Source organism: Oncorhynchus masou, chromosome 5 (assembly GCF_036934945.1).
Source record: "Oncorhynchus masou masou isolate Uvic2021 chromosome 5, UVic_Omas_1.1, whole genome shotgun sequence".
NCBI lineage: Eukaryota > Metazoa > Chordata > Actinopteri > Salmoniformes > Salmonidae > Oncorhynchus > Oncorhynchus masou.
The window spans coordinates 17,137,399-17,149,173 of NC_088216.1; the positions used below are offsets into that span (position 1 = coordinate 17,137,399).

General features: G+C 33.0%; 1 protein-coding gene across 1 annotated transcript in view; it reads right to left on the minus strand.

The window, feature by feature from the left end:
• glis2a (GLIS family zinc finger 2a) overlaps positions 1-11,775 on the minus strand; it is a 58,708-nt gene that overhangs the window by 14,414 nt on the left and 32,519 nt on the right. The window lies entirely within an intron of this gene.

Consider the following 11,775-nt stretch of genomic DNA (forward strand, 5'->3'; position numbering starts at 1 on the left):
TTTCTAAGGTCTTTGAAAGCCAAGTTAACAAACAGATTACCGACCATTTCGAATCCCACCATACATTCTCCGCTATGCAATCTGGTTTCATAACCGCCATCGATAAGAGACATTACTGTGCAGCCGTATTCATCGACCTGGCCAAGGCTTTCGACTCTGTCAATCACCACATTCTTATTGGCAGACTCGTCAGCCTTGGTTTCTCAAATGATTGCCTCGCCTGGTTCGCCAACTACTTCTCTGATAGAGTTCAGTGTGTCAAATCGAAGGGCCTGTTGTCCGGACCTCTTGCAGTCTCTATGGGTGTGCCACAGGGTTCAATTCTTGGGCCAACTCTCTTCTCTGTGTACATCAATGATGTTGCTCTTGCTGCTGGTGATTCTCTGATCCACCTCTACGCAGACGACACCATTCTGTATACTTCGGGCCCCTCTTTGGACTAACCTCCAGACGAGCTTCAAAGCCATACAACTCTCCTTCCGTGGCCTCCAACTACTCTTAAACGCAGGTAAAACTAAATGTATGCTATTCAATCGATCACTACCCGCACAGGCTCGGCCGTTCAGCATCACTACTCTAGACGGCTCTGACTTAGAATACGTGGACAACTACAAATAACTGGGTGTCTGGTTAGACTGTAAACTCTCCTTCCAGACTCACATTAAGCATCTCCAATCCAAAATTAAATCTAGAATCGGCTTCCTATATCGCAACAAAGCATCCTTCACACATGCTGCCAAACATACCCTTGTAAAACTGACCATCCTACCAATCCTCGACTTTGGTGATGTCATCTATAAAACAGCCTCCAACACTCTACTCAACAAACTGGATGCAGTCTATCACAGGTCTATCCAGGTTGCAGTTGCAAATGAGAACTTGTTCTCAACTAGCCTACGTTGGTTAAATAAAGGTGAAATAAAATTGTCAAAATTAAAAACTACTCCCCAGTCAGATCAGCTGATCAGGAACAACTCTGGGTCTTCCTATAACTACTCCCCAGTCAGATCAACTGATCAGGAACAAATCTGGGTCTTCCTATAACTACTCCCCAGTCAGATCAACTGATCAGGAACAACTCTGGGTCTTCCTTTAACTTCCCCAGTCAGATCAGCTGATCAGCAACAACTCTTGGGTCAATTTTTCTATATTTTATAAAACTTCAAATAAATCCCAATAGCCCCACTTTTGTAATTCTGTAGATCTGAATGGAGTAGATAGTATAGTATTATTATATAGTATAGTATTATTATAGTATTAAGTATTATGGTATGGTATGGTTATCCTAGCCTATAGCTAAGTATTATGGTATGGTTATCCTATCCTATAGCTAAGTATTATGGTATGGTTATCCTATCCTATAGCTAAGTATTATGGTATGGTATGGTTATCCTATCCTATAGCTAAGTATTATGGTATGGTTATCCTATCCTATAGCTAAGTATTATGGTATGGTATGGTTATCCTATCCTATAGCTAAGTATTATGGTATGGTTATCCTAGCCTATAGCTTAGTATTATGGTATGGTATGGTTATCCTATCCTATAGCTTAGTATTATGGTATGGTTATCCTATAGCTAAGTATTATGGTATGGTATGGTTATCCTATCCTATAGCTAAGTATTATGGTATGGTATGGTTATCCTAGCCTATAGCTAAGTGTTATGGTATGGTTATCCTATGCTATAGCTTAGTATTATGGTATGGTTATCCTATCCTATAGCTAAGTATTATGGTATGGTTATCCTATCCTATAGCTAAGTATTATGGTATGGTTATCCTATCCTATAGCTAAGTATTATGGTATGGTTATCCTATGCTATAGCTTAGTATTATGGTATGGTATGGTTATCCTAGCCTATAGCTAAGTGTTATGGTATGGTTATCCTATGCTATAGCTTAGTATTATGGTATGGTATGGTTATCCTATCCTATAGCTAAGTGTTATAGTATGGTTATCCTATCCTATAGCTAAGTATTATGGTATGGTTATCCTATCCTATAGCTAAGTATTATGGTATGGTTATCCTATCCTATAGCTTAGTATTATGGTATGGTATGGTTATCCTAGCCTATAGCTAAGTGTTATGGTATGGTTATCCTATGCTATAGCTTAGTATTATGGTATGGTATGGTTATCCTATCCTATAGCTAAGTATTATGGTATGGTATGGTTATCCTATCCTATAGCTAAGTATTATGGTATGGTTATCCTATCCTATAGCTAAGTATTATGGTATGGTTATCCTAGCCTATAGCTAAGTATTATGGTATGGTTATCCTATGCTATAGCTTAGTATTATAGTATGGTTATCCTATCCTATAGCTAAGTATTATGGTATGGTTATCCTATCCTATAGCTAAGTATTATGGTATGGTTATCCTATCCTATAGCTAAGTATTATGGTATGGTTATCCTAGCCTATAGCTAAGTATTATGGTATGGTTATCCTATGCTATAGCTTAGTATTATAGTATGGTTATCCTATCCTATAGCTAAGTATTATGGTATGGTTATCCTATCCTATAGCTAAGTATTATGGTATGGTTATCCTATCCTATAGCTAAGTATTATGGTATGGTTATCCTATCCTATAGCTAAGTATTATGGTATGGTTATCCTATCCTATAGCTAAGTATTATGGTATGGTATGGTTATCCTATCCTATAGCTAAGTATTATGGTATGGTTATCCTATCCTATAGCTAAGTATTATGGTATGGTTATCCTATCCTATAGCTAAGTATTATGGTATGGTTATCCTATCCTATAGCTAAGTATTATGGTATGGTTATCCTATCCTATAGCTAAGTATTATGGTATGGTATGGTTATCCTAGCCTATAGCTAAGTATTATGGTATGGTTATCCTAGCCTATAGCTAAGTATTATGGTATGGTTATCCTATCCTATAGCTTAGTATTATGGTATGGTATGGTTATCCTATCCTATAGCTAAGTATTATGGTATGGTATGGTTATCCTAGCCTATAGCTAAGTATTATGGTATGGTTATCCTATCCTATAGCTAAGTATTATGGTATGGTTATCCTATCCTATAGCTTAGTATTATGGTATGGTTATCCTATCCTATAGCTAAGTATTATGGTATGGTTATCCTATCCTATAGCTAAGTATTATGGTATGGTATGGTTATCCTATCCTATAGCTAAGTATTATGGTATGGTATGGTTATCATATCCTATAGCTAAGTATTATGGTATGGTATGGTTATCCTATCCTATAGCTAAGTATTATGGTATGGTATGGTTATCCTATAGCTAAGTATTATGGTATGGTTATCCTATCCTATAGCTAAGTATTATGGTATGGTTATCCTATCCTATAGCTAAGTATTATGGTATGGTTATCCTATCCTATAGCTAAGTATTATGGTATGGTATGGTTATCCTATCCTATCCTATAGCTAAGTATTATGGTATGGTTATCCTATCCTATAGCTAAGTATTATGGTATGGTTATCCTATCCTATAGCTAAGTATTATGGTATGGTATGGTTATCCTATCCTATCCTATAGCTAAGTATTATGGTATGGTTATCCTATCCTATAGCTAAGTATTATGGTATGGTATGGTTATCCTATCCTATAGCTAAGTATTATGGTATGGTATGGTTATCCTATCCTATAGCTAAGTATTATGGTATGGTTATCCTATCCTATAGCTAAGTATTATGGTATGGTTATCCTATCCTATAGCTAAGTATTATGGTATGGTTATCCTATCCTATAGCTAAGTATTATGGTATGGTTATCCTATCATATAGCTAAGTGTTATAGTATGGTTATCCTATCCTATAGCTAAGTATTATGGTATGGTTATCCTATCCTATAGCTAAGTATTATGGTATGGTATGGTTATCCTAGCCTATAGCTAAGTATTATGGTATGGTTATCCTATCCTATAGCTAAGTATTATGGTATGGTTATCCTATCCTATAGCTAAGTATTATGGTATGGTTATCCTATCCTATAGCTAAGTGTTATAGTATGGTTATCCTATCCTATAGCTAAGTATTATGGTATGGTTATCCTATCCTATAGCTAAGTGTTATAGTATGGTTATCCTATCCTATAGCTAAGTATTATGGTATGGTATGGTTATCCTATCCTATCCTATAGCTAAGTATTATGGTATGGTTATCCTATCCTATAGCTAAGTATTATGGTATGGTATGGTTATCCTATCCTATAGCTAAGTATTATGGTATGGTTATCCTATCCTATAGCTAAGTATTATGGTATGGTATGGTTATCCTATCCTATAGCTAAGTATTATGGTATGGTTATCCTATCCTATAGCTAAGTATTATGGTATGGTTATCCTATCCTATAGCTAAGTATTATGGTATGGTATGGTTATCCTATCCTATCCTATAGCTAAGTATTATGGTATGGTTATCCTATCCTATAGCTAAGTATTATGGTATGGTTATCCTATCCTATAGCTAAGTATTATGGTATGGTATGGTTATCCTATCCTATCCTATAGCTAAGTATTATGGTATGGTTATCCTATCCTATAGCTAAGTATTATGGTATGGTATGGTTATCCTATCCTATAGCTAAGTATTATGGTATGGTATGGTTATCCTATCCTATAGCTAAGTATTATGGTATGGTTATCCTATCCTATAGCTAAGTATTATGGTATGGTTATCCTATCCTATAGCTAAGTATTATGGTATGGTTATCCTATCCTATAGCTAAGTATTATGGTATGGTTATCCTATCATATAGCTAAGTGTTATAGTATGGTTATCCTATCCTATAGCTAAGTATTATGGTATGGTTATCCTATCCTATAGCTAAGTATTATGGTATGGTATGGTTATCCTAGCCTATAGCTAAGTATTATGGTATGGTTATCCTATCCTATAGCTAAGTATTATGGTATGGTTATCCTATCCTATAGCTAAGTATTATGGTATGGTTATCCTATCCTATAGCTAAGTGTTATAGTATGGTTATCCTATCCTATAGCTAAGTATTATGGTATGGTTATCCTATCCTATAGCTAAGTGTTATAGTATGGTTATCCTATCCTATAGCTAAGTATTATGGTATGGTATGGTTATCCTATCCTATCCTATAGCTAAGTATTATGGTATGGTTATCCTATCCTATAGCTAAGTATTATGGTATGGTTATCCTATCCTATAGCTAAGTATTATGGTATGGTATGGTTATCCTATCCTATAGCTAAGTATTATGGTATGGTATGGTTATCCTATCCTATAGCTAAGTATTATGGTATGGTTATCCTATCCTATAGCTAAGTATTATGGTATGGTTATCCTAGCCTATAGCTTAGTATTATGGTATGGTATGGTTATCCTATCCTATAGCTTAGTATTATGGTATGGTTATCCTATAGCTAAGTATTATGGTATGGTATGGTTATCCTATCCTATAGCTAAGTATTATGGTATGGTATGGTTATCCTAGCCTATAGCTAAGTGTTATGGTATGGTTATCCTATGCTATAGCTTAGTATTATGGTATGGTTATCCTATCCTATAGCTAAGTATTATGGTATGGTTATCCTATCCTATAGCTAAGTATTATGGTATGGTTATCCTATCCTATAGCTAAGTATTATGGTATGGTTATCCTATGCTATAGCTTAGTATTATGGTATGGTATGGTTATCCTAGCCTATAGCTAAGTGTTATGGTATGGTTATCCTATGCTATAGCTTAGTATTATGGTATGGTATGGTTATCCTAGCCTATAGCTAAGTGTTATAGTATGGTTATCCTATCCTATAGCTAAGTATTATGGTATGGTTATCCTATCCTATAGCTAAGTATTATGGTATGGTTATCCTATGCTATAGCTTAGTATTATGGTATGGTATGGTTATCCTATCCTATAGCTAAGTGTTATGGTATGGTTATCCTATGCTATAGCTTAGTATTATGGTATGGTATGGTTATCCTATCCTATAGCTAAGTATTATGGTATGGTATGGTTATCCTATCCTATAGCTAAGTATTATGGTATGGTTATCCTATCCTATAGCTAAGTATTATGGTATGGTTATCCTAGCCTATAGCTAATTATTATGGTATGGTTATCCTATGCTATAGCTTAGTATTATAGTATGGTTATCCTATCCTATAGCTAAGTATTATGGTATGGTTATCCTATCCTATAGCTAAGTATTATGGTATGGTTATCCTATCCTATAGCTAAGTATTATGGTATGGTTATCCTAGCCTATAGCTAAGTATTATGGTATGGTTATCCTATGCTATAGCTTAGTATTATAGTATGGTTATCCTATCCTATAGCTAAGTATTATGGTATGGTTATCCTATCCTATAGCTAAGTATTATGGTATGGTTATCCTATCCTATAGCTAAGTATTATGGTATGGTTATCCTATCCTATAGCTAAGTATTATGGTATGGTTATCCTATCCTATAGCTAAGTATTATGGTATGGTATGGTTATCCTAGCCTATAGCTAAGTATTATGGTATGGTTATCCTATCCTATAGCTAAGTATTATGGTATGGTATGGTTATCCTATCCTATAGCTAAGTATTATGGTATGGTTATCCTATCCTATAGCTAAGTATTATGGTATGGTTATCCTATCCTATAGCTAAGTATTATGGTATGGTATGGTTATCCTATCCTATAGCTAAGTATTATGGTATGGTTATCCTATCCTATAGCTAAGTATTATGGTATGGTTATCCTATCCTATAGCTTAGTATTATGGTATGGTTATCCTATCCTATAGCTAAGTATTATGGTATGGTATGGTTATCCTATGCTATAGCTTAGTATTATGGTATGGTTATCCTATCCTATAGCTAAGTATTATGGTATGGTTATCCTATCCTATAGCTTAGTATTATGGTATGGTTATCCTATCCTATAGCTAAGTATTATGGTATGGTTATCCTATCCTATAGCTAAGTATTATGGTATGGTATGGTTATCCTATCCTATAGCTAAGTATTATGGTATGGTATGGTTATCATATCCTATAGCTATGGTAGTATTATATTATGGTATGGTTATCCTATCCTATAGCTAAGTATTATGGTATGGTATGGTTATCCTATAGCTAAGTATTATGGTATGGTTATCCTATCCTATAGCTAAGTATTATGGTATGGTTATCCTATCCTATAGCTAAGTATTATGGTATGGTTATCCTATCCTATAGCTAAGTATTATGGTATGGTATGGTTATCCTATCCTATCCTATAGCTAAGTATTATGGTATGGTTATCCTATCCTATAGCTAAGTATTATGGTATGGTTATCCTATCCTATAGCTAAGTATTATGGTATGGTATGGTTATCCTATCCTATCCTATAGCTAAGTATTATGGTATGGTTATCCTATCCTATAGCTAAGTATTATGGTATGGTATGGTTATCCTATCCTATAGCTAAGTATTATGGTATGGTAATCATATCCTATCCTATAGCTAAGTATTATGGTATGGTTATCCTATCCTATAGCTAAGTATTATTATGGTTATCCTATCCTATAGCTAAGTATTATGGTATGGTTATCCTATCCTATAGCTAAGTATTATGGTATGGTTATCCTATCCTATAGCTAAGTATTATGGTATGGTTATCCTATCCTATAGCTAAGTATTATGGTATGGTTATCCTATCCTATCCTATAGCTAAGTATTATGGTATGGTTATCCTATCCTATAGCTAAGTATTATGGTATGGTTATCCTATCCTATAGCTAAGTATTATGGTATGGTATGGTATGGTTATCCTATCCTATAGCTAAGTATTATGGTATGGTTATCCTATCCTATAGCTAAGTATTATGGTATGGTTATCCTATCCTATAGCTAAGTATTATTATGGTATGGTTTATCCTATCCTATAGCTAAGTATTATGGTATGGTTATCCTATCCTATAGCTAAGTATTATGGTATGGTTATCCTATCCTATAGCTAAGTATTATGGTATGGTTATCCTATCCTATAGCTAAGTATTATAGTATGGTTATCCTATCCTATAGCTAAGTATTATGGTATGTTATCCTATCCTATGGTTATGGTATGGTTATCCTATCCTATAGCTAAGTATTATTATGGTATGGTTATCCTATCCTATAGCTAAGTATTATGGTATGGTTATCCTATCCTATAGCTAAGTATTATGGTATGGTATGGTTATCCTATCCTATAGCTAAGTATTATGGTATGGTTATCCTATCCTATAGCTAAGTATTATGGTATGGTATGGTTATCCTATCCTATAGCTAAGTATTATGGTATGGTTATCCTATCCTATAGCTAAGTATTATGGTATGGTTATCCTATCCTATAGCTAAGTATTATGGTATGGTATGGTTATCCTATCCTATCCTATAGCTAAGTATTATGGTATGGTTATCCTATCCTATAGCTAAGTATTATGGTAAGTATTATAGGTATTATGGTATGGTTATCCTATCCTATAGCTAAGTATTATGGTATGGTATGGTTATCCTATCCTATAGCTAAGTATTATGGTATGGTTATCCTATCCTATAGCTAAGTATTATGGTATGGTTATCCTATCCTATAGCTAAGTATTATGGTATGGTTATCCTATCCTATAGCTAAGTATTATGGTATGGTTATCCTATCCTATAGCTAAGTATTATGGTATGGTTATCCTATCCTATAGCTAAGTATTATGGTATGGTTATCCTATCCTATAGCTAAGTATTATGGTATGGTATGGTTATCCTATCCTATAGCTAAGTATTATGGTATGGTTATCCTATCCTATAGCTAAGTATGGTATGGTATGGTTATCCTATCCTATAGCTAAGTATTATGGTATGGTTATCCTATCCTATAGCTAAGTATTATGGTATGGTATGGTTATCCTATCCTATAGCTAAGTATTATGGTATGGTTATCCTATCCTATAGCTAAGTATTATGGTATGGTTATCCTATAGCTAAGTATTATGGTATGGTATGGTATGGTTATCCTATCCTATAGCTAAGTATTATGGTATGGTTATCCTATCCTATAGCTAAGTATTATGGTATGGTTATCCTATCCTATAGCTAAGTATTATGGTATGGCTATCCTATCCTATAGCTAAGTATTATGGTATGGTATGGTTATCCTATCCTATAGCTAAGTATTATGGTATGGTATGGTTATCATATAGCTAAGTATTATGGTATGGTAATCATATATCTAAGTATTATGGTATGGTATGGTTATCCTAGAGCTAAATATTATGGTATGGTAATCATATATCTAAGTATTATGGTATGGTATGGTTATCCTATCCTAGAGCTAAATATTATGGTATGGTAATCATATAGCTAAATATTATGGTATGGTAATCCTATAGCTAAGTATTATGGTATGGTAATCATATAGCTAAATATTATGGTATGGTAATCCTATAGCTAAGTAATATGGTATGGTAATCATATATCTAAGTATTATGGTATAGTAATCATATTGCTAAATATTATGGTATAGTATGGTAATCATATTGTTAAATATTATGGTATGGTAATCCTATAGCTAAGTATTATGGTATGGTAATCCTATAGCTAAGTATTATGGTATGGTATGGTAATCATATTGCTAAATATTATGGTATGGTAATCCTATAGCTAAGTAATATGGTATGGTAATCATATAGCTAAATATTATGGTATGGTAATCCTATAGCTAAGTATTATGGTATGGTAATCATATAGCTAAATATTATGGTATGGTAATCCTATAGCTAAGTAATATGGTATGGTAATCATATAGCTAAATATTATGGTATGGTAATCCTATAGCTAAGTATTATGGGATGGTAATCCTATAGCTAAGTAATATGGTATGGTAATCATATAGCTAAATATATGGTATGGTAATCCTATAGCTAAGTATTATGGTATGGTATGGTAATCATATTGCTAAATATTATGGTATGGTAATCCTATAGCTAAGTAATATGGTATGGTAATCATATAGCTAAATATTATGGTATGGTAATCCTATAGCTAAGTAATATGGTATGGTATGGTAATCATATTGCTAAATATTATGGTATGGTAATCCTATAGCTAAGTATATGGTATGGTATGGTAATCATATAGCTAAATATTATGGTATATGGTAATCCTATAGCTAAGTATGGTATGGTATGGTAATCATATAGCTAAATATTATGGTATGGTAATCCTATAGCTAAGTAAGTATATGGTATGGTAATCATATAGCTAAATATTATGGTATGGTAATCCTATAGCTAAGTAATATGGTATGGTAATCCTATAGCTAAGTATTATGGTATGGTAATCCTATAGCTAAGTATTATGGTATGGTAATCCTATAGCTAAGTATTATGGGATGGTAATCATATAGCTAAATATTATGGTATGGTAATCCTATAGCTAAGTATTATGGGATGGTAATCCTATAGCTAAGTAATATGGTATGGTAATCATATAGCTAAATATTATGGTATGGTAATCATATAGCTAAATATTATGGTATGGTAATCATATAGCTAAATATTATGGTATGGTAATCCTATAGCTAAGTATTATGGGATGGTAATCCTATAGCTAAGTAATATGGTATGGTAATCATATAGCTAAATATGATGGTATGGTAATCCTATAGCTAAGTATTATGGTATGGTAATCCTATAGCTAAGTATTATGGTATGGTATGGTAATCATATTGCTAAATATTATGGTATGGTAATCCTATAGCTAAGTAATATGGTATGGTAATCATATAGCTAAATATTATGGTATGGTAATCCTATAGCTAAGTATTATGGTATGGTATGGTAATCATATTGCTAAATATTATGGTATGGTAATCCTATAGCTAAGTAATATGGTATGGTAATCATATAGCTAAATATTATGGTATGGTAATCCTATAGCTAAGTATTATGGTATGGTAATCCTATATGGTATGGTAATCATATAGCTAAATATTATGGTATGGTAATCATATAGCTAAGTATTATGGTATGGTAATCATATAGCTAAGTATTATGGTATGGTAATCCTATAGCTAAGTAATATGGTATGGTATGGTAATCATATAGCTAAATATTATGGTATGGTAATCCTATAGCTAAGTATTATGGTATGGTAATCATATAGCTAAGTATTATGGTATGGTAATCCTATAGCTAAGTATTATGGTATGGTAATCCTATAGCTAAGTAATATGGTATGGTATGGTATGGTAATCATATAGCTAAGTAATATGGTATGGTAATCCTATAGCTAAGTAATATGGTATGGTAATCATATAGCTAAATATTATGGTATGGTAATCCTATAGCTAAGTATTATGGTATGGTAATAATCATAGCTAAATATTATGGTATGGTAATCCTATAGCTAAGTAATATGGTATGGTAATCATATAGCTAAATATTATGGTATGGTAATCCTATAGCTAAGTATTATGGTATGGTAATCCTATAGCTAAGTAATATGGTATGGTAATCATATAGCTAAATATTATGGTATGGTAATCCTATAGCTAAGTATTATGGTATGGTAATCATATAGCTAAGTAATATGGTATGGTAATCCTATAGCTAAGTAATATGGTATGGTAATCCTATAGCTAAGTAATATGGTATGGTAATCATATAGCTAAGTATTATATGTAATCCTATAGCTAAGTAATATATGGTAATCCTATAGCTAAGTATTATGGTATGGTAATCCTATAGCTAAGTATTATGGGATGGTAATCCTATAGCTAAGTATTATGGAT